The following is a 24,795-nucleotide window of genomic DNA, read 5'->3' on the forward strand; positions in this document are numbered from 1 at the left end:
TTCACATGTTGTTTTTTTTTGCAGTGCTGGAGATTAGAGCCAAGACTTAATTGTGCTACACAGCCCGTACCCTCTCCTGTTCTTAACTCCTGCCACATTACCATGTTCCCTTCCCTAGCCTCTGTCCATCTCCTTCTGTCTCTTCTTCCCCTTTTCCGCCCTGTCAGCTTCTGTCCTCCTCCTCATACCTTCGGTGATGTTAACCTATTTATGATTTTCTAATCTAACATTAGGTCTCAGGTTCCAGTGATCTTACCTCCACGGGACCGAAAGCTCCATGGAGGAGGAGACAGTGTCCCTCCCCATTATCTCTGTAAAACACAGCATTTGTTACATGGAAAATACTAGCACATCTATGCAATGTAGGATGATGCCAGCTTTATAAAGAAATAAGCTGGTCCTGACCCTTGCTAAAGTACTTAGTCTCATCTCGTGTACTTAATAAGAGGCAGACCTAGAAAGAGGTCAAGGCATTGATAAGGCCCATGCAGCTGTTCAGGTTACATCTGGGACCGGAGCCCAGGCCATCAGGTCGTGAGCTTCTCCAAAAGTCGGCATATCATATGGATCCTGTGACTCCAAGGTCTGGTGTCACGGCTGGAAAGTAGCAGGTACCTAATGAATGAATGAATGAGTACACTGCACTCTGTTCTTTCCACTGCCCAGGACAAGGTGGGCCATGCTCAACTCCGAGATGCTGCGTCTGGATTGCTTACTCTTGACAACTAAGCCAAATAGACCCAGCCTAGGATTCCAACTCAACACAAATTTCTCTTCGAAATCTACCAAGTCAGCTGACAATTGCCCAATCACACTGGTGTTGTCACCCTTGATAGAAGCTGCACTGACTTCTTGAAGGACAAGTCACACTAGATAGATGGCCTCCTGAAGTGGCCCAGATACACGCTTTACCATCCTGCCAACAGAAGGAGGTTGCTGCTATTTTTAAATATCCTCAGGAAAGTAGGTGATATGTTTCCCCCTGCTTGCCCATTCTGATGTCACTCAAACCTCCAGGGAGGATAGCTCCCCATCTGAGCCTGCTCACATTGATCTGCCTCAGGTTTGGAATCTCTCTCCAGACAGGTCAGATCACAGGTGAGAGGACAGACTCTGAGAACAAGTGAGCATTTTATGTCGGCCAGATTCTCCTGGCTCAGTGGACAGTATAGACCAGAGGGAGCGAATGTCTGTGTGATGTTAGCTACTGTATGGGTGTGGTGAGTCTGGGCTAAGGAGAACTGCTATTGCCTTTGCTACAGGGGCATCAGAGAATGCAGAAGCCAAGGACTGCACAGGGGAACAAGCACTGATGTGTCCTCCCAGACTATGGCAGTGACTCCTGTGGCCACTGTGCTAAAGGGTTTCACCAGATCCTTGGTAAGAAAGAGCTGGGGAATATCTCTCGGATTTCCAGGAAGTGAAAGTCGCATAGCCTATTTTGAACTGAAATTTTTGTTTGGAAATGGGATCTTATAATTATTATGTAGCCAAAGCTACCCCAAACTCATACCTCCTCCCCTGCCTCAAAATCCCAGCACCACTGAAATGAAATCTCTCTTCACCAGCTCATACGCTATCAACATTGGTGTTGTTGATTTTGTTCACTTAATTCAGTATTTGCCAGACTTTGTACTTCACGTTTTCATATTCGAACTTTTGGAAGCTATCCGCTGAGTGTAGACTACACATGAGAGCAGGAATTGAGGCATCAATCACATACTGAAGAAAGGTATTGAGAAACTATTTGAAATACTACAAGGACTATTAGTCTCTTCTTCCCCTCTTATTTATTTATCCAATCATTATTTATATTGGTTTAGATCCTTGGATGTTTATTTTATACTCAAGACTATAACCCAATACTGTTATTTATTTTGGGGCTTAAACTTTAATCATAGGCTATTGGAAACTCCTCTTGTTGGCTTTTGTGTCCCTTGGATGCATTCCCATCATCAAGAATTGTTTTTACTTGGCACTTCCTTACTTTCTGGTACCACAGGGTAGTCCAGGTTATGATGATGTCCTATTTGCCAGGACGTTGAAATTTTTGATACGATGATGGATTATATGTGAATTATAACTGACTTTGAACTGTCTAAACTTGTCTCCTGACTTTTTAAGGAACAACACTGCTTTTATCATTTTCCACATGTTACTTTTATTTATGTAACCAGTATAAATTAATTTTATTATCAATATTATAGTTTCAGCTGAATTTACATTGTTATAATTATGTTCCACTTTTCATAGAATCAAGGGAGGTGAAGGAGAATGGTCAGCTCACTTACAATAGACTTTGTGTTTGAAGCACCTATGGCAGTTATATAAAACTGTCTTCATTTAGCTCTTGGCCAGGTTCTCCATTTGCTTAGTGTGGCTAAAACAGAAGAGCTTACGTTCTGTTTTTCATATGCACTCAAGAAAAAAACTGCATTAAAATTTGAGTAAAATTAGTTTAGAAAGGCCATGTAATCTATAGGGAAACCTGTGCTATATCAAATGCTGTGTAAATCCACTGCAGCTGGACATTCCAAACGCCATTTTCAGGACTGTGTTTTCTCAAATTCCCTTCAGAAGAGGTGCTGGTGATTCTTCAGCAGATTTGGGGATCACGCCTTTCACCCAGAAGTGAAAGCACCCCAGAACCTGCTATGCTGGTCAATATCTATTAACATTTTAACTGAATTCAGGATCACTTAGGAGAGTGTGCTGGGGGGACATTTCAGAGGCTCACTTTGACTGTGGGTGTCCCCTTTCTTGAACTGGAGCCTTAAATGGAGTAACAGAAGAATAAGGAAAAGTTGAGTATCAGCCTTTACCTCTCTCCATCTTCTGGCCTGTAGAAACATGAGCAGGCAGCTGCCATGCATTGCCAGTGCTATGGAGCTGCCCACTGCCATACCTTCCATACCGTGATTGACTAGATTCCTTTCCACAATGGCTCAGTATAATACTGTATTCCTTATATGGACTCTTATCAGTTATTTGATCATGTCAAAAAAATAAAATAAAAAATTAATACTGAAAAGTTGGGATATGGGTGTGAACCATCATAACAGATGGTTCATAGGCCTTGATAGGAACTGTGGGGTTGATAGGAACTGTGGGGTAAAAAAAGCAGAACTTAATGAGGCCTTCAGGTAGAAATGTGGAAAACTAAATTACTGATTGAAACATATGCAGTAGATACTACACTTATGTTTTCAGAGAGGAACAAGAACCCTAAAAGTAACTAGGTTAGAGGCCATTTGTGTTTTGTTTTATTCTGGCCAAATTTTAATCTGACGTGTATTACCCATGTTCTGAGAACCTGACCAGAACTGAATTATGAAGTAATAAATTAGATTGGTTGGCAAGGGAAATTTTAAGACAGCATTACACCGAGGCTTTGATGCGGTTAGTTAGATTTAACATGAGAAAGAGGAAGAAGGAAAAGATATGAAAAATAGCAGCATGGCAAGAAATGGAGTGTGAGTATGACTAAAATGGACAGGGAAGACACTGACAATACAGCTGTAACTATGAGGGTTAGTGCAGAAGGAATCTACTCTGTAGCAGGACAAATATAGGTGAGACATCATTCCAGAGGCTCCAGAGGATCCAATTCATTTGAAAGGAAAGTACCCAAACACAGTCTTCTACTGCAAGGCTTTCCTGCTTGAAAACAACCTCCTAGGGAAATGTTTTGCTAGGCTCAGACACCCAGAGGCTTCTGTGAAGCTGGTGAGTTGGGGCTGGGCTGCATCTTCAACTGGCAGTCAGACATGGAAACACCATCCACATGCTGCTTTGGAAGCCATAGAAAAGGCAAGAATGACAAGGTCGTAAAAGATTGCACCAAGGTTTCAGAAAGTATCTGAGGTCAAGTTCTGGGAAGAAGGATCGAACTCCCCTGAATGGAATTCCTCAGTGGGTTGTGAAGGTAAAGCCTAAGTTCCAAGTGAAACCTCAAGATGATAGAGATGCTAGGACTATGCGATTTACATTGGGGAAATCTGCACACAGATGGAGTGGCCCTAAGAGATGGGCTGTATGTGCTCCAGAAAGCAGAGCTACCCAAGCCTATTGGAATCCATGTGTTGCCATTACAATCCCTAGATTCTGGCCATGGAGTTATAGACAAGGTTTAAAAGTTGGCTTGCTTGATTTCAGTTTTGCTTTGGCTCTTGCAGTCCTTTTATTTCTCCCTTTTGGAGTATGTGTGTATGTGTTTGTGTTTGTGTGTGTGTGTGTGTGTGTGTGTGTGTGTGTGTGTAGCTGGAGGCTGTTTATTCTTTCTGGTCTCCCAGACTTGAAATAATTACACAGAAATTGTATTAATTAAATCAGTTTGGCCTATTAGCTCTAGCTTCTTATTGGCTAGCTCTTACATCTTAAATTAACCCATTTCCATTATTTTGTGTATCACCATGTGGCTGTGGCTTACCAACAAGTTTCCAGTGTGTCTGTCTCCTGCAGCAGCTACATGCATCTCAATTACTCTGCCTACCCTCTTTCTACATCTCTGTTTGGATTTCTCACCTGACTTTACTCTCTTAAGTCATTGGCCAAAAACAGATTTTTTTTATTGACCAATGGCAATAAAACATATTTACAGCATACAGAGAGGAATCCCCTATCACCTTCCCTTTTCTGTCTAAATAATTAGGAAGATTTTTAACTTTAACATAGTAAAATTACATATAGCAAAACAAATATCAAGCAAAAATTAGTTACAATATTTATATACACTTTATCTTTTATCATCACTAAGAAAAACTATATCTATTCTTCAACTCCATCAAAGAGCCCAGAAGTATATAATATTACCTAACTTAACAGAGAGTGCACTGTAAGAAACTTCTAAAACTCTAGAATTGATAAAGACATCTTGCAGCCTAGACAGTCACCCAAAGTTCTGTAATTTTGGGGCATCCATTTTCAGTCTACAGGTCCATACTATCTGGCAGACTTTTCCATGAAGCAGGAACCCCAAAGGATGGTCTCACCTTTAGGCAAATTCAGCAGTCATTTTTCTGTGGGTCCTGCATATCTAATTCATGCAGCATAATATTAAGAAGTCCAGGAAAGCACTTTTTTGCCCAAATGGCTAACCAACTCCATAAGGATCCTCTTGATGCCCATTTTTTTCTTGAAGTATATGGGTACTGCCAGGAGCAGATGGCTCTCATTGTCATGAAAAGTCCTAAGTTTTTAAAAATTTTAAATGCCATATTCTGTAGGTCTTTGAAAGGTTTGAAGATTGTCTATCTAACTGGAATATATCTCTATATATCTAGAAAACCTAACTAACATGACTACAAGCTTGATTGTTGTAGATGATTGATTATCTATTAACTGATATTTCTTTATTATACATTATATTTTTAAATGAGCTACACAAACACAGTACCTTAATCAAGAGATGAAATATATATCAATATAACAAAATTGATCTTAAGTTTGTATCAATAAACCAAGATCCATACCAATGCAAATCTCTATGGTTTATCTCCCTTTAAATATAAACAAACATTTATAGACAATATTTGGGAATTTGGGCATAGTTCTCTTCAAACTGTTTCCTGCTTTTTGTTGGGCAAAGTAATTTTTTTATTGAGCTATATATTTTTCTCCACTCCTTTCCCTTCTTATCCTCTCGCCCTCTACCCTCTCCCATGGTCCCCATGCTCCCAATGGGCAAAGTAATTTTGGGGGTTATTCCAACATTTCAGGGGGATCTTGGTCCATCACACCACATTAGTCTGGAAGGAGTCCGCAGGTTCCCATCCTCTGTGGAAATAAAAGAAGAACCTCTTTTCCAAAGAAAGAAATCTTTAGACCCAACTTTTGAAGTCAAGATACCTTTAAAATATATATGTTGATTTAACTTAGCAGCCCATACAAGGAAATGTCTCTCTGTACTTAGTTCATTCACAGTCTAAAGATTTAAAGGAAACACAATAATAGACATAATCCATATTCTATGTGTATATTCCAACTTTATGTGACTTTTTGTTTTTTTGCTCCATTAATCTATGACTGTCTTCATTCTGTCTCTTTAAAGACTTTCTTTTATTTTTAAAAACTATTTTCATTTATAACTGTCTATACTCTTTCTTTTCTCTCCCAAGCACACATACACTTATCAACTGTGAAACATTTAGACGACTTTTTAAAATCTAAACTTGTCTTTTTTGCTATCTGTAATTATTTTCTGACCAGGTGCACTTTAAAAATGATAAGCAGTTTGGTTGCAGTGGCTCTGGATGCTGGCTCTGCCTCTCTCTCTGCCTTTCAATATGACGGAGGTACCATTACTACCAGCTCTGGGACCACAGGGTAGGAGCAGTGCTCACCACTTTAACTCTGAGAAGTGTGTAGCACATAAACCCTTTCTGTCTGAGTAAAAGCAAAATCTGCCATGCAGTGCACTGCACGGCCTGGAAATATCTCTGTGTATGGCAGTGGGAATCTGCCATGCTCTCCTTGCACCCCATCCCACCCCCTGCCCAGGCAGGGATGCTGAGCTGCAGGCATGGTCTCAGCTGCTTTCTCCTGATCCTGAGTGGGCACAAAAAGCATCCCTACGTGGAGTGGGTGAGGGGCATCAATCCCAAATATTTCAAACCACTTTGGTACACTTAATCTCAGAATCATAGGTTCAGGCCCCACATTGGGCATCAAATGATGATGGGTGATATAAAATAATCTCACACTAGCATACAATACAGGGTTATTTATTTAGGGGTGGACTCACAGATCACAGGAACTGAATCCAGAAGCCAGAAGAGAGAGAGAGAGAGAGAGAGAGAGAGAGAGAGAGAGAGAGAGAGAGAACACATGCTTTACATCGGTATTTATAATGTAAGAGGCCATGTACAAGTGGGCTGGTATCTTAAAGGTTACTGGCTAAAGGAGTTCCCACAGCACCTCTGTGTGTATGCACATATGTGAATTTTGCATCCATCTATTTTAGGATTTATAAACAAATATATGATATATACTTACACACAAACACACATACATCACATCACATTCTCTGGTCCAAATTTTCCTATTGATCTTTACCAACTGGTCATCTGTAGCACAGACTACAGAAATATAACTGATACCCAAAGCAACTGGTATTGGTAACTGCCACTGAATTCTTCCAATACTACTGCCTGAGACTTGAAGGACCCACCTAAGTACCTCAGTCTGTCCACATGCAAACATTTTATTTCATCAGAGTGCACCCACCTCACACACTCACTTAAAGAAGAAAATGGGGGAGAGGGCAAAAAGACCCATGTGTCATGAAAGCCACGGGGACTCTTGGAGGAGGTGACAAGATGGGGACAATAAGGAAAAAAGAGGGAGATGTGGAGGCAGGATAATCTAAAACATAGCTTGTTTGGAAATACTATAACAACATCTAACCCTTTGTATGATAATTTAAAAGTGAATTATAAGTGGATAAATAATTAAATAGTAAACACATATTGTTTGACAAGTGGAGAAATGGGAAACTAGAGAAGAAGCATTACGGATGACTTTCCAATGTCATCACATATTAAAATGTCTCTGGTGCTGCTCCATGACCACAAAGAAAGTTAGGAGTAAGCAGTGGGACTTAACCAAACCCCTTCTAGCTTGTCTTAATGCAACTCCTAATGACAGCTCTTTGTGAAGAAACAAAAAACATGAGTAAAACTAACCCAGATATAACCCAAGCTGACTGCCCCAAGCAGAACACATAGGCCTCTTCTTTAAAAGGGTTCCTGTCCACTGATGAGTAAGCCTCCTGTGGATTCTGAAGTCTGGGTAAGACTCACAGAATTTGTGTCTTCAGAGCATACTGCACAAGGTTCACATGCTCCCATGCGTTTCTAGAGTTTCCTCATTGGATTCCTGAAAGGAGACACCCAGAAAGGTCTCACAGCCCCTCTCAAAAATTCTGCCCCATCCTCTGTGAGCTTGGTTGGACCGCAGTGCAATCTTGAAGGTTTCTCACTCTTCTTTCCTTCTCTTTTAGAACGGTTTTTGTTAAGGATCTTCAGCCATCTTGCTTTTGTTCCTTTCTTGTGAACCTCCTTTTATAGCTGAGACTGTCTCTCAGTGGACAGATTTTTTTCAGAGTCCTAGTCTAGCAAGAAAAGAACAAAGAAAAAAATGAGATGAGTTTGCTTGTTTTCAGGACTGGGGCTCAAATCCAGGGATTTGTGCATGTGAGGCAAGCAGTGAGCTGCATTCCCAGCTATGTGACGAGCTTTACAAAGACCTCCCTCCTTTCATCAGAGGGTAAAGTTATCAAGCTAGGGGAGGATGCATGGCAGGGCATTGGGCAACAGTAGCCGCATTGTGCTCAGATGTGATGCTACCATTTCCCCCCTTGGTTTGAATACACACTGCAACAAGGCCACAGTCGGATAGTGGATGATGTGCACATGGGGATAAAGAATATTTAACGTAAGATTCATGACCTCATGGAGTTCACAGGTTACATTAGACTCTTTCTCACTGCAACATAAGGTTTGCTAAACCCAACCTCAGTGAGGAACATCATTTGGCAGGGGGCGCTCATGGAATTGAATCTGAATGGGAGCCAAACCAACCCACTAGCTGCACACTTTCCACCATCAGACTCTTGGTTCAAACCCAAATGCATCCCTGAGAACAGCTGCCCACTGTGAGGAGCAACAGTGCTGAGCAAGGGTGTTTGGGTTTACAGCTGGCACTTGGTGGTTGAGAGAAGTCATGGATTTTGGTTCTTGTGGCATTTGCTCTCTGGAGCACATGTGATAAGTTATGACAATCAAATGGGTCTTTATGGCAGGCATAAATAGCAGTAAAAGACATATATTTTTGTTCGTGTTTTTTTCCTCTCATTTTCTTTTGGTTTGACTCTTATGATGGCTCACTGATGGGCCCAGATCATGTTTCAGAAAGAGATTTCTCTGGGAATTAGGGATTGTTCCTTCATATCCCCTAGGAAAACCAAACACTCTTCCTAGAAAAGATGGTTCTAGAAAAATCTGTTCCACATATGTGATTGATGAGGTCTGTTCAAAAGTGCTGATTTTTTTTAATCTAAGTGGGCTGTTGCCTGAATGAGGGTCATATCTTGTTATGAATAATACTGAGAAGAGTATGGGGCCTTGTTGCTCAGTGATCAGCTGTGGAATTATAAAATATTGCAGGGAGATGGGAAGTCAGGGGTTACATCACAGGTGGACAGAGAAGCCCAGTGGTTACCTGAGTTCTGACATTTGCCAATGCCGAAATGAACATAGCGGCAGACCGAACACCATAATTTGGGCTTCTTGGTTTTTGGTTGTTGTTGTTTCACCCCTAATTCTTTCCACTTGGCCACAGACCACCAGGTGAGTCCCTCATAATCCAGCTGAAGTGAAGGAGAAGTGAGATTTTGAGAGTGAAGAGGCGAATGACAACTTTGGTGCATCATTTAAAACACCACTTGCTTCTATAACAGCACCTCTGCCGACAGATGCGTTTATTCTGGGGACAAGTTCATCAATGCCATCTGTGGGCTGCCTATTCTGTAATGTCACCAGCCACCTCTCAACTACCCCTAGAGGGAGTGTGAGATGGGTTTAACTCTTTCTCTCTAGCTCCTTCAGGGGCCAGGGTAGGATCTACTAGGAGACCAACCAAAGGAGTATTCTGACAAAAACCAAGTGAGCCAGACATTCTAGTTATCTCCCAGAAGAACTATCTCCTCCATCTCCCTTGATAAATTTGCATTTGCACACAAAAATTTTCATTACTCTCATCCTTTGGCTCATAAAGGTAAGTCTCATCAGTGCAATCCCAGGTCCTGGGAGACAAAGGCAGTCTGGGACCAGCCTCGGTTACATAGTGAAACCAGTCTTGAAGTACAATCTAACACCTCCTTTATCCCTATACTGACTCCACAGCCTCCAGGGAGTAGGTTCCGGTGAATGCTCCATGTCGCTGCTTTTCTTCCCCAAGATTTTATTTTTTCTTAATAATGTCATAAAGCAAAGGTTAGGACCCAGCTTCATGTCTCCAGTTCTTCCTGTACTGAAAATTTAGTATAACTGCCCCTGCCTTGTGCCCGACACATGCCAACCAGAGGCATGGCACTCCTTTCTGTGCCCTGCCTCTCTGGAACAGTCCTGTCAATCCTCCTGCGCTACCCGGATCAAGGAGCTCCTAAGACAGACATCTGTAAGATTTGATGCAGTGTCCTGTTGACCCCAGGTTGCAAAGTACAATTTTGGTGAAAAAGGGCCATGGCCCAGACTCTAGAGGAGAAAGTAAGAACATGTTGATCATGCTAACAACTGCAGGTGGCCTGGTCCCCATAACCAGACTGCAGTTGGTACAGGAATGATTCTGACACCATCGCATCTGGCATGATCAGCTCTTTCTGTGTCAGTCAAGGAAATTAAGCTCCTAGAGACCAAGCATGTTTTAAATGAGAGATTTGCATTCGCTGCGGATCTGAGTCACTGCTGTATTATTTCACTCAAATAAACTCAAGAGTGAAAAAATATTTCATATCTATTTTTCCATAAGTCACATAACATTTTAGTCTGGTGTATCTGTAAATGTAATGGTGTAAATGTAAATTTTATCTTACCCTGCGCACTGACTAAATCTCTCAGGGTTTCACAAAGGACCCTGCATCCTGACAAGTATCCATGAGTCTCAGGCAGCTGTCTGCTCTTTGAGGGCAAGGTCCTCTTGAAGAGCTCCCTTCTGCCCTTGGGAATCCTTCATTTTCTTCCTATCCTCCCAACTCCAATGAGTGACATCACGGGCAAGGCAACCCCCTTTATAGCCACATTTTTTTATAGCCTTCTTCTCTCTACCCCTAAACCCCAGTCTCTTCATGGACCCAGATTCTAGAGACAATACAATAGAAATTCTGCTGAATAATCCTCCTAAAGCAGATGCCCATACTGTCTTCTATGTGCCTGGATGTTTAGAGGACCAACAAGAAATCCCTGAGAAAACAGCTAGCCAGAAGGACCAGAGAGCGTCACTTGGCATGGTAGTGCTCCATGTCACTACCCAGAATGACCACAGAGACTTGAACTCAACATGGTGTTTGCTTACACCTCCTCTGCCTTCCCTCTTTCCATTTTCCTGAGACCTCTCTGGCAGTGTGGAATAGGCCACCATGATGGCTTCAACTCCCAGCTCTCTGCTTCCCACAGAACTCCCTGTTCAGCCTTTCATTCACAGATCTGCACCCAAACAGGGTCTTGATCTTTTGATACTGAATCTGAACAGAGCAACCTCCTGCCCCACCCCAACCCCTACATCTCTCACCAGACCACACCACTTCAGAAGCTGAAATCCGTGTTTCTACCTGTGTTTGCCTTTTGGTTAATTTGATTGTGGATAATTTTTGGAGGCTGCTCTCTCCTGCTTCAAGCCACCCCGCCTATCTCCTTCACTAACAATGTCTAGCTCATTCCTAAAGGCATTTGAGTTGAGACCACCAGCTCCGATCTTTCCACTGAAGGAAGGCCTGTGAGGTTGAGGTCTGTTCAACTCTTGTCCACTGTATGTTTAGAGCCTAATGGAAGCTCTTCCTAAGTAGATGACAGACTGGACCAAGAACCCTCTAAATCCTTTCACCTCTGAACCTGGGTTAGTCCTATGAAGACTGTCTGGAGGAAAATTCTGATTCTACTACTAAACAGCTTAGTGATTACAAGCAATAAATTTCCTTGACATAAGTGTGTCCATGAAGTGTGCATGTCAATCATCCCTATTTCAGAAGAGATGAGCATCACACGTGAAGCAGTCAACTGGGGCCTACACAATGAGCTTTCACGGAATGTTGTTATTTATTGTTATTGTTATTTAATGTTATTGTTATTTAATGTTATTGCTATTTAATGTTATTGTTATTTAATGTTATTGTTATTTAATGTTATTTCACTGAATATTATTATTCTTGCTCTTCCTTCCTAGTTAGATGAGAAGGGCTTGGTGCTGGTTTTTGTGGAGCAGTTGACAAAACACAGATGGCCTATGTGTCTTGGTGGGAAAGGTTGTTCCAATAGAACCTTCTTCTTTGTCTTATTCCTGTTCCTTTGGTGAAATCACTCACCCATCCCATAAGCTTCAGTGCTATTTCATACAAGGACATGCAAGCTATCAGTAATCTGTTTGTTACTGTTGTTTGTTTGGAGAAATTTCCATAGATATGGGAAAAAAGGCAGTATTCAATTGATTTAGGGTTTTCTGTGACCAATTACCCCAATCCTGAGTGGTTAAAAAGCAATAGAAATTGGGGACTGGAGAATGTCTCAGCAGATAATGACAGTACATGCTGTCCTTACAGAAGACCTAGGTTCCCTTCCCAGTACCCACATGGCAGCTCACAATCATCTGTAACTCCAGTTCCAGGCATCCTAAGGCCTCTTCCATTCTTTGCACCCACAGAGGACAGATGCAAAGGCACTCACATACACAGAATGAACATAAGCAAATCTTAATGAACATGAATGGAGAAATGTACGTGGCATCATTTAGAGGGCTAGAGATGCAGAAGTAAAGTGTTGCTAGGGCCATGCTCACCTCACTTTGATTATTCTAGGGGAGGCTTCCTTTTTTTTCTTTAGAGAGTTTTTTACAGTCCCGGACATTCCTTGGCGTGAAGGCGTTAGTTATTTTCTTTTTACTCTGAACCCTTTGTGAACAGTGGGGACACATGCATCTTGCAGGTCTAAACACTAGCCTGAGATAACATTGTGCATATCCTAATTTCCCCTATGCATTTTCTCAATGAAAGGTGATTGAAAAATTAAAACAAAACTGTAGGATTTATCTTATCAATCTTATGGCGGGTTTGGAATAGGGTCATTATAAAACTGACTTCCTCTTTTGGAGATGGCTTCCAACTGCCAGGCATGGTAGATTCTCTCAATTCCTCTTTCATTGTAATTTGTTTTCTTTGCATACTATATGATGTCACCTGACTACTAAGATCATTCTTATACTATGTATGCCTTTCTTAAGGCTCTCTTTGTTACCTAGGTTCTCTGGGGTCATAGACTATAGGTTTGCTATTCTTTGTTTTACATCTAATATCCACTGATGAGTGACTACATACCATGTTTGTCTTTCTCATTCTAGTTTACCTCACTTAGGATTTCTTTTCTAGTCCCATCCATTTGTCTGCAAATTTCAAGATACTATTGTTTTTTACTGCCAAGAAGTACTCCATTGCATAAATGTACCACATTTTCTTTATGTGTTCTTCGATTGAAGGGTATCTAGGTTGTTTCTAGGATCTGGCTGTTCCAAATAATGCTGATATGAATACAGTGGAGAGAATGTCCTTTGGTATGAGTGTGCATTCTTTGGGTATGTGTCCAGAGTGGTTGGTATTAATTGGTCTTGAGGTAGATTGATTCTCAATTTTCTAAGAAACCACCATACTAATTTCCAAAGTGCCTGTACAAGTTTGCACTCCCACCAGCAATGGAGGAGTGTTCCTCTTACTCCACATCCTTTCGAGCATAAGCTATCATTGGTGGTTTTGCTCTTAGCCATTCTGACAGGTTTGAGATGATATCTGAGTGTTTTGATTTGCATTTTCCTGATGGCAAGGATGTTGAGCAATTCCTTAAATGCTTTTAGTCTTGGAGATTCTTCTGTTGAGAAATCTCTGTTTAGATTTGTACCCCATTTTTAATTGGATTATTTGGTATTTTGATGTCTAGTTTCTTGAGTTCTTTATATATTTTGGAGATCAGTCCTCTGTTCAATGTGGGATTGGTGAAGATCTTTTCCCATTCATCTGGCTGCCATTTTATCTTATTGACTGTGTCCTTTGACTTACAGAAGCTTCTCAGTTTCAGGTGATCCCATCTATTGTTGCTCTCAGGGTCTCAGGGTCTGTGCTACTGTTGATATATTTAGGAAGTGGTCTTCTGTGCCCATGTATTCAAGGCTGCTTATCACTTTTTCTTCTATGAGGTTCAGTGTGGCTGGATTTATGTTGAGGTTTTTGATTCATTTCAACTTGAGTTTTGTAAATGGGGTAGATATAGATTGGATCTATTTGCATTTCTTCTACATATGACATCCAGTTATGTCACACCATTTGTTGAAGATGCTTTCTTTTGTCCTTTTTATAATTTTAGCTTCTTTGTCAAAAATCAGTTCATAGGTTTGTGGACTATATCATGGTCTTCTATTCAATTCCATTGGTCCGTTTGTCTGTTTTTATGCCAATACCAAGTTGTTTCAATTACTATAGCTCTCTAATAAGGCTTGATTTCAGGAATAGTAATGTTTCCAGAAGTTCCTTATTATTGTTGTACAGGATTGTTTTGGCTACCCTGAGTTCTTTGCATATGAAATTGAGTATTTCTCTTTCAAGGACTGTGAAAAAATGTGTTGGAACTTTGATAGGGATTCTATGGAATTTGTAGATTGCTTTTGGTAAGATTGCCATTTTTTTTTATTATATTGGTCCTACCTACACAAGAGCATGGGAGATCTTTCTTTTTTCTGATATCTTTTTCAACTTTTTTCTTCAAAGAATTAAAGTTCTTGTCATACAGATCTTTCACTTCTTTGGTTAGTTTTATCCAAAGATATTTCATATTATTTATGGCTATTGTAAAGGGTGATGGTTCTCTGGTTTCTTTCTCAGTCCTTTTATCATTTGCATATAGGAGGACTGCTGATTTTTCTGAGTTGATCTTATATCCTGCTACATTATTCAAGGTGTTTATCAGTTGCAGGAGTTCCCTGGTAGGATTTTGGGGTCATTTATGTATATTATCATATCATCTGTAAATAGCAAAGGTTGACTTCTTTTTTTTTTCCAATTTGTAGCCCCTTGATCTCCTTTTGTTGTCTTATTGCTCTAGCTAGAACTTCAAGTATTATATTGACTAGATATAGAAAGGGCAGACAGCCTTGTCTTGTTCCTGATTTTAGTGGAATCATTTTGAGTTTCTCTCCATTTAATTTGATGCTGGCTGTCAGTTTGCAGTATATTGCTTTTATTATATTTAGATATGTTCCTTGTATTCCTGATCTTTTCAAGACCTTTATCATAAAGGAACATTGTATTTTGTCAAAGGATTTTTCAGCATCTCATGGGAAGATCATTTTTTCTTTCAGTTTATTTATATAATGGATTACATTGACCTATTTTCATATTCCGAACCATCCCTGCATCTCTGGGATGAAGCCAACTTGACCATGGTGGATGATTCTTTGATGTGCTTTTGAATTCGGTTTGCCAGTATTTTATTGGGTATTTTTGCATCAATGTTCATGTGGGAGATTTGGTCTGTAATTCTCTTTCTTAGTAGAATTCTTGTGTGGTTTTGGTGTCGGTGTAACTGTAGCCTTGCAAAAAAAGTATGGCAATATTCCTTCAGTTTCTATTGTGTGGAACACTTTGAGGAGTATATGTGTTAGTTCTTCTTTGAAGTTCTGGTAGAATTCTGCATTGAAACCATTTGCCCTGGGCTTGCATTTGGGGAGGGGGCGTGGAAAGACTTTTGATGAATACTTCTATATTCTTAGAAGTTATAGGTCTATTTAAATTGTTTATCTGGTCTTAATTTAATTTTGGTATGTGGTAACTATCCAGAAACTTGTCCATTTCTTTTAGATTTTCCAATTTTATGAAGTACAAGTTTACTAAGTATGACCTAATGATTCTCTGAATTCCTCCATGTCCGTTGTTTTGTCCCCCTTTTCATTTCTGATTTTGTTAATTTAATTTAGGGTTTGTCCATCCTGTTGAATTTCTCAAAAAAAAAAACCCCAGCTCTTTGTTTCATTGTTTCTATTTTATTGGCTTCAGCCCTCAATTTGATTATTTCCTGTCATCTAGTCCTCCTGGGTGAGTCTGTTTCTTTTTGTTCTAGAGCTTTCAGGTATCCTGTTAATTGCTAGTGTGAGATTTTTCCACATTCTTTATGTGGGCATTTAGTGCTATGAACTTTCCTCTTAGCACTGCTTTAATAGTGTCCCATAGGTTTGTACACTTATTTTCATTGAATTTTAGGAAGTTTTAAATTTCTTTATTTCTTCCTTGACCCACGGATGATTCAATTGAGGATTATTCAACTTTCACAGGTTTTCTGCAATTAATGTTGTTGTTGAATTTTAACTTTAAGCCATGGTGATCCGACAAGATACAGGGGGTTATTCCACTTTTTTTTGTATATGCTGATGTTTGCTTTGTTATAGGTATATAGTCCATTTTAGAGAAAGTTCCATGAGGTGCTGAGAAGGTATATTCTTTTGTGTTTGGGTGAAATGTTCTATAGATGTCTGTTAAGTTAATTTGAGTTATGACATCTATTAGTTCTCTTATTTCTCTATTAAGTTTCTGTCTGCCAGACCTGCCAGCTGGTGAGAGTAGTGTATTGACATCTACTATTAGTATGTGGGGTTTGATGTGCAATTTAAGCTTTAGTAATATTTTTTACATATGTAGATGCTTTTGTATTTGAGGCATAGATGTTCAGAACTGAGACTTCCTCTTGATGAATTTTCCCTGTGATGAGTATGAAGTTTCCTTCTTCATTTCTTGATTGATTTTACTTTGAAGTCTATTTTGTTAGATATTAGGATAGTTACACCTGCTTGTTTCTTAGGACCATTTGATTGGGAAATCTTTTCTCAATCTTTTACTCCAGGGTAATGTCTGTCTTTGAGTTTAAGGTATGTTTCTTGTATGCAGAAGAAGGATGGATCCTGTTTGTTGTATCCACTCTGTAAGCCCTTGTGTTTTTATAGGTGAATTGAGTCCATTGATATTAAGAGATATTAATGACCAGTGATGTTAATTTTTGTTATTTTTTTGGTGGTAATGTTTGTGTGTTTTCCTTCTTTGGGGTTTGTTGGAGTGGGATTATCCATAGCCTGTGTTTTTGTGGGTATAGCTAATTTCTTTGGATTGGGGTTTTCCTTCTAGTACTTTCTATAAGACTGGATTTGTGGACAAGTGTTGTTTAGATCTGATTTTGTCATAGAATATCTTGTTTCCTTCATCTATGGTAATTGAAAGCTTTGCTGGGTATAGTAGTCTGGGTTTGCATCTGTGATCTCTTAGGGCCTGCAGCACATCTGTCCAAGACCTTCTGGCTTTCAAAGTTTCCATTGAGAAGTTGGGTTAATTCTGATAGATCTGCCTTTATATGTTACTTGAACTTTTTCCTTTCCTTTGTGGCTCTTAATATTCTTTCTTTATTCTGTATGTTTTGTGTTTTTATTATTATATGGTGAGGGAATTTTTTTGATCCAGTCTATTTTGTGTTGTGTAATCTTCTTGTACCTTTGTAGGCATATCCTTCTTTAGGTTGAGAAAGTTCTCATTTATGATTTTGTTGAATGTATTTTCTGTGCTTTTGAGTTACAGTTCTTCTTTTATTCCTATTATTCTTAGGTTTGGCCTTTTCATGGTGTCCCAGATTTCCTAGACTCTTTTGGTAAGAATTTATTGGATTTAACATTTTCTTTGACCAATGAATATATTTTCTATACTGTATGTTCAAATCCTAAGTTTCTCTCTTTCATCTTTTGTATTCTGTTGATTATGCTTACATATGTAATTCCTGTTCATTTACCCAGATTTTCCATTTCCAGAATTCACTCAGTTTGTGCTTTCTTTATTGCTTCTATTTCAATTTTCAAGTCTTGAACTGTTTAAACTGTTTGCTTCATCTCTTTGATTGTTTTTTTTTCTTTATTTTCTTGGCATTAAGAGATTTGTTGATTTCTTCCATTTTTGGCTTGTTTTTTCCTCAATTTCTTTCATTTTTAATTTCCTCTTTGAGGGTCTCTATTATCTTCATAAAGTTATATTGAAAGACATTTTCTTCTGCTTCTTCTGGGTTAGGATGTTCAGGTCTTTCTGTTGTAGGGCCACTAGGTTCTGGCATTGCCATGTTGCTGTTTAGGTTATTGAATGCATTCATGCATTGGCATCTACCCATCTCTTCTTCCAATTGGTGAAGGCATTTTCCTTGCTTCTTGGTCCACTCTGTGTAGTTGCTGTCTGAGCCTCAGGGAGCCTCTGAGGTCTCGAGGAATGGGTGGGTTTGGGGGCAGAGTGGAACAGCAAACACACATCAATTTGTTTTTCTACTTTTTATTTTCCCCTTGCTCCTTGCCGTTACCTGTATATGCATAGACAACAGAATATCCATTAAGGTCTCATTTTAGACTTAATTATGGCTTCATTTTATTCTTTTCTCCACACTGACAAGCCCTGATGTATATGAAATGGTAATATAATACACTGTTCTAAGGAAAGCATCAAGGTGATTTCTCTATCTTTTACCTGTGTGGATTAGGGGTATGACACAGTTCCCACCTCCTAAAAGATGATACCTTATAGTGCCCAAGTTACTGGAAAAATACATGATCATAGAGGTCATAGAGCTACAGAAAGAATGGACTGTATTCTAAAATGTAAAGGAGCCTCAGTTCTCTGTGATAATATATATATATACATGCATACATATACATATCTACATACATATGCATATATACACACATACATTATACATATCTATATACATATGCATATATACACATACATACATCCACACACATATGGTTCTTTGAGGTAGGGTTTTTCCATGTAATATGGCTGTCCTGAATCTCAGTCTGTAGATCAGACAGGCCTCAAACTCAGAGATCTGACTGCCTCTGCCTCCCCAGTGCTAGGACTAAGGGCTTATGCCACCACACCTGGCAATAACATATGTTTCCTCGAGACTTAAATAGACAGGCTTCTGCTGTTCCCAACAGCTTGGTCATCTGGACTTTAAGTCCAAAGTCACAAGCTGATTGACCATCAGGGAAGATGTATGACACCACCAGGATACTCTTTGATTTTTCTTATCATTTGGGTTTGAAATACCAGAGACTTAAGTCCCAGTTCTATCCTGTTCGCTACATCCAGCTTTTACTTTGTAGCTTCCAATTGCAACAAATACACTACCCTGGTTTCCATGCTCACACCAGAATCCAAATGTGTGTGCTTACATGTGTACAGGATATATGTACACAATGAACCATGTCATCTAATCATGACCACACCTGAGTTTTACCTTCAGTTTCTAATGAACAAGATCATGGCCCATGTCTTTACTTCTAGCTCTTTGACTGACAGCCACTGATACTGATGTGACACTCTGTGCATAGAGAAAATAGTGAAATGGACTTCAAATGCTTCCATAGATCCCCTATGGACATTTCCCAATTGTCTCAATCCCTAGCTGCAGGTTGTCTGTTTTCTTCCAAGTACTTAAAATACTGTACCTTTGGCTATTTTGCATGGTGATCAGTGTTGAGGCCTATCTGAGAAAACACAAAATAAAGGGACCAGGAAAACATATTTTAAAAGATCTTAAAATAAGAAGAAATCTGATGGATGCACCAGAGTGCACTCTTCCATTTGTGTAGTGTGGTGGCTTTTGAAGAATGCCTTAATTTGCTAGAAACTATGTATCTCCCTCTTACCCAAGAGTACCAACTCACAGTGCTAATGCTTTCAACTGATGTAAAAAAATATCTGTTCAGTAATATTATTTGGATGTTACTGAACAGTGGCCTTCTCCAAATATTTATCTGCTCAATATCTAAAATCCAAAAGTTTATGTTCCACTTCTTAGATTTGTAGATTAAATTTACCATCCTCCCCTCAGGAGTTTTTCCACACACAGCTGAACTATTGCAGTAAAAGCAGAAGTATTTCTTCTCATAATCTCACAGTAGAAAGAAGACCGTGATAAGTGGATTCAACAAGGAAGGACCTCATTGAGCTGTCTTAGGGTTGGGATTAAGACAGAACAATCCAGGATTGGGGAGGTGACTCATCAGTTAAATGGTTGCACCCACAAGCCTGAAGACTGGAGTTGGGATCTTCAGAACACAGGTAAAATGTCACATTGGTGGACACAACAGAACTAATTCCTTTTGACTGCTCCCTTCTCCCTTTTCTACTCTTTGTATTCTATGCAAACCTGCTGCATCATGGGCAGAAGTGTGTGCTGGAAACCAACCTTTACTCAAGGAGAACTGGTCTTATCGTGAGACAGAGGGGTAAGTGAGACTTAGGAATGATGACTGGAATTTATTGAGCACTGTATGCTACATAGTGCTTTGAGCATTTTCTAACCAACTTTTCACAGTAACTCCTCCCCCCAACTTACAGATCAGTAAAGCAGAGAACAGATAACTCGGTCCAACATCCTAGGTGGCTGAGACAGGATTTAAATAAAATCTGGTTCTGGAATTTATGCACTAATTACTGCTATCATGCTTTGATTAAATATGTCAAATCCTTTGAGGATGTCAGCACTGACAGCGATCAGCTGCAGTGAAAGAAAGACGAAGTCTTGATGTGACTTTGAGGAAAGAGGGGGAGTTCCACATAGGAAGAAAAAAGGAAGAAGTGAACTGCACAATGTGGAAAGTCAGTCTTCTGTTGACAGCGTGTAGAGGAATCACAGAAGAGCCATTCCAGGGTGAGGGGATCACACACTGAGTGAGAGTGGGCAGAGACTCTGGAGGGGCGGTGGTAAGGAACGAGGAACAGCAAAGGCAGTGAGTGAAAGAGATTCTGTCTCAGTAAATGATTGAGATTTGCTTGGGAAATTGGATCCTGGTGAAGATTTTCATAGGGGAGTAGATGGTCAAACTGGTCTCTAAGATATATTAGTTGCTTGAGAATGTGAGGAATAAGTTGTTCACAAAACATTCAGAGGCAAAAAGATTCTGGCTCTTGGATGATCTGAGTCTGTGTCTAGGCCAACTACAGAGCAAACGGGTAAATTAGGGAGCAAAATAAAATGCTTGTCTCACTCGCTACCTTCCCCTCAAGTAGACACTTCTGTGCCTTCAATGTTATCTTCCTATCACCATTGTAGACATCTTGTGGATCCCCTAAATACAGTCATATGTTGCTGAAAGTGAGGATCCATCCTGAGCAATCACCAGGTGACAACGTCACCAAGTAAACTCATGGAGTGCATGCTTATAAACTTCCATGGCAGAGCCCAATCAGTCTACATGCAACGGATAGATGGGGTAAATATGAGCTGTATGAAGCTGCTGCCAGTATGCTATAACTTGCCATTTTATGATAAATTATTACTAAGTATGAATACAGTAAATAATGTTGGTAAGTAGTCGCTAAACTCATAGAGAAGTGGCGTAGCTGTCTATCACTTTCAAGAGTTATAACCTGCACATAACTACATGTACTGGGCTTTTATAGGACTGGCAACATTGTGGTCTGATTAGCACCATCATCACTGTGGACACAGGAGCAATGCTCCATGCTGAGGTACCATAAAGGTTGCAAGGTTGCTAGATGATTGAATGTTTTAGATCCACTATCTTTTTATAGCACCACTGTCACATCTGGAGTCCACTGTAGGTGGACACGTTGTTGCGTACCAGCATGACTCTACATAATTCACTCATCAGAGAGGACTCACGGGATGTCTTGTTGCTCTCATCCTTTGACAGGCTTCACACCTCCCTAAGAACAAGCGGTTAGCCCTTTATATTGTGCAACGAAGTCTGATAAATAAAACCCCACCTGTCTTTGAATCCTAAAGTTGTGAACTTAACTCATTCTAACATGTATGAAATAGGGCTGTCATCAACAGGAGAAGGAAGTAGACCACAACTGGAAAGATATTGCAGGGTCCTTCCCTTCTGTCATACCTGTCATGCACATGGGCCACTTGGTTTCAATTGCAGAGTAACCCCCTCTTGCATGTGTCTAATCAGGGATTTATAAGTTTCAAAGAGCACTCACGTGCATGAGCTCATCTGAGCAGAATGGAAGCTGCCATTCACACCTCTGTCATTGAGACCAAAATACCCTGTAACTTCAATCGGAAGCTGACTAAGGGGTGTAAGGAACTCAGCTGCGCAGGTGGCTGGAAGGCCAGGGAGGGGACCCTAGGATGACTTCTATGTTGTGAGAGCAAGAGCAGCAGCTATGAATGAGAGTGAGGGGTGAGCAGAGCCTGAAAATGGTTTTTGTTTGTGTCAGGGTTGAGACAGGGTTTCACTCTATAGTCCAGGCTAGCTTCCAATTCACCACCTCTCTGCCTCAGCCTCTGCCGTGCTAGGATTACAGCTATGCAAGCCTGATCCTTAGATCACTACTTTGGTACCTCTCCTTAAGCCACGCCCTCTTGAGATGGAAACAAATATAAAAGAGGAGGCCCTCAGCTGGAGAAATTTGATTTTACTTCTATGGCTTTTCATACTTAACAAAATCATAGGATTTTCACTTTTATTCCAGCCAGATATGTTTCTTATTGCCATTATCTTTCTATTTGATTTTCCTCCTTATGATAACCAATACTCTTTGGAAAACAGGAGCTGAGTTATGTCTTCCAAACCACTTTTCTACATAGACACTCATATTGAATTCTTCGTGTCCTATGTGATTACAACAAGGAGCTGGGAATGAACACTAAGAAGGGAGGGTAGAGCTGGGGACCCTTGAAGGCAGGGGCTATTTACTTGCTTACCCCAGAACCCAGCCAATTGCATTTAGTGAGTACATTATAAGGAATGTGTGAAAGGGGCTGGAGGGTGGATTCGAGGTTAGAAAACACAATTATTGTATACTTGGTTTCATAATGCTTTTCTTCCCATAATTTTCTAAAAGGATTATCTCACTCATTCTCTCTCAAATGTAATCCACTTAACAGAGGAAAATAGCAACCTCAATATAATACATCCCACCTCTAAATAACCAAGCCAGGATGAGGGACCTAGCATGACTCCCAAGCACTCATTCTTTGGTCCAGAACTTCCAACCTCCAATCCATCCACATGCCTCCCCAGCATGGAGGCATGTATTATTGTCAAGAAAGGTCCCTCCTGCTTCTGAATAGGAAGCATGAAACTTGTCTCTCTTCACTAAATTTGAAGTAGACTCAGAATGAATGGCAGGTCCTTCCAGGGCAAGTCAGGACAGACCAAGAAAGTAAAAAAAAACAACATGACCTTACACTTCGGGATTGAGACGGTACTGTAAGTTAGTCATGTCTTCTTCCATGTCTAAATTATGGTTTAGAATAGTTAGTCTTTCCCTAAACCAATTCTTCAGAATTTCTTCTCAAGTGGAATACCTTTGCCTTGTTTGGGTTTAATTTGGTTTGGCTTATTTTATTTCATGTTTTGAAGCATTGAGAAACAGAGGTGCTGAACAACATTAATGATAGAGCTGGGAGAAACATGTTTGAGAAAAAGCAAACAAAAATAGTCATTTCATGGTCCTGTAAAATCTTCAGAAAAAATTCAAAACTGGGTTGAACCATCTCAGTCATGGAGAAAGATCCATGAGGCTTTTCTCATGAGACTGGAATGTGGCATTTATTTGGATGAATACATTATTAAGGGTAAAATTAGTCTCGTGGCCCAGAGTGACCATGGTGTCAATAATTTTCCCCACTTAAGGGAGACACGCACATTGTATGTTGTCACCTGGATAGATCTTGAAGCATTTAGAAAATGGGTGCTACAATTCTCTGTAATACAATCCCATAATCCACTCCCCCTTTTTAAATCTGCTTGCCTGCATGGAGCCTTTTTCTTCTGAGAGTCTCTACATACAAAACCCTTTCTTGCAAGCCCCCCCCTACCCCTTGAGCCCCCCCCCCAAAAGCTGCTAAGGATTCACAAGTAGAGGCTATATCTTCGGCCTCTTTTCTGTCCTCCCCACACCCCTTTTCTTTCCTCCAAGGAGTGCCAGAAGGGGTTAGGTTATTACATTAAATAATAATTCCTGACGTTCAGCTCTTGCTTTCTGACTGCCTTGGATACAGTACTGTGTTTGCTCAGGGAAAATGGGTCACAGATTGCTGAAGGGGCTCCTCACCGTGCCGTGGTTAGGAGCTGTTTGTTTTTCAAATACCTTAATTGTATGGTCTACCAGAAAAGAACAGCACTGAAAATTAGACCTCTGCACTAACTGCAACCAGATGGACAAAAACAACACGGCGTTTGAAAAAGAAAAATGCCCCCCAGTCCCTCTGTGGCTGCTTTTATCGCCAGTTAATTTCATAATGGCTTCTTCTGGCTCAGGGGGCGACGGTGGAGTGGATATTCCCCTGGGGTAGGAGTACAGCCCCAGCAAAACTCAGGCAGCTTCCAGAGGGAGGGTCCTCCCCACAGCCGATGTGGTGAAAATTGGAATAAATGTGTTGGTTTGGGGCTGAGGTGAAGGGCGGAGCTGTTGGGAAAGTGGAATCTGTAGCCCAAGGGCAGCACATTCTTTTTTCACTTCTTGCTTCTTGGTGCTTCCATTTTGCACTGCCTTTTGCTACGTGCAGGCAGCTGGTGAGAAAGGTGTGGATTACTAGAGCAGAGGAGGTGGGAAAAACACTATTAGATGATCTGATTGGTCGCCGGCTGCTCAAAGGTACCAAAACCGAAGTTGCTGGAAGAGTATTCCGTGTTGGGTGAGCGTCATGAGGATGCTTCAATGAACTCAGGGTGAGGCTGACTGCTAGATCTTTGGTCCTTCTCCCAGGACCACAGTGTCCAGGCTAGAGATCAGTTCTGTGGGTATGCCTTAAAGCCCAAGTGACCAGCTTGCCAGACTGTTTTCAACCCACACGTTCTTATATATCATCCTTACAGTATAGAGTTAACATACCAGATTCTAGGACTGTGAGGGTTTGGGGAGAAAGTCCTGAAAGAAACACAGGCAAGGAACTCATTGACCCTCTCTTTCAGGGAGCAGTTATGGCACTAGGGACTGGTTTAAGATTTCATTTTGGAGAAAGAGTTCTTCCTCTCTTGCGG

The sequence above is a fragment of the Alexandromys fortis genome, unplaced genomic scaffold (assembly GCF_014885135.2).
Source record: "Alexandromys fortis isolate MF-2015 unplaced genomic scaffold, M_Fortis_MF-2015_v1.1 scaffold_220, whole genome shotgun sequence".
In the NCBI taxonomy this organism is placed as follows: domain Eukaryota; kingdom Metazoa; phylum Chordata; class Mammalia; order Rodentia; family Cricetidae; genus Alexandromys; species Alexandromys fortis.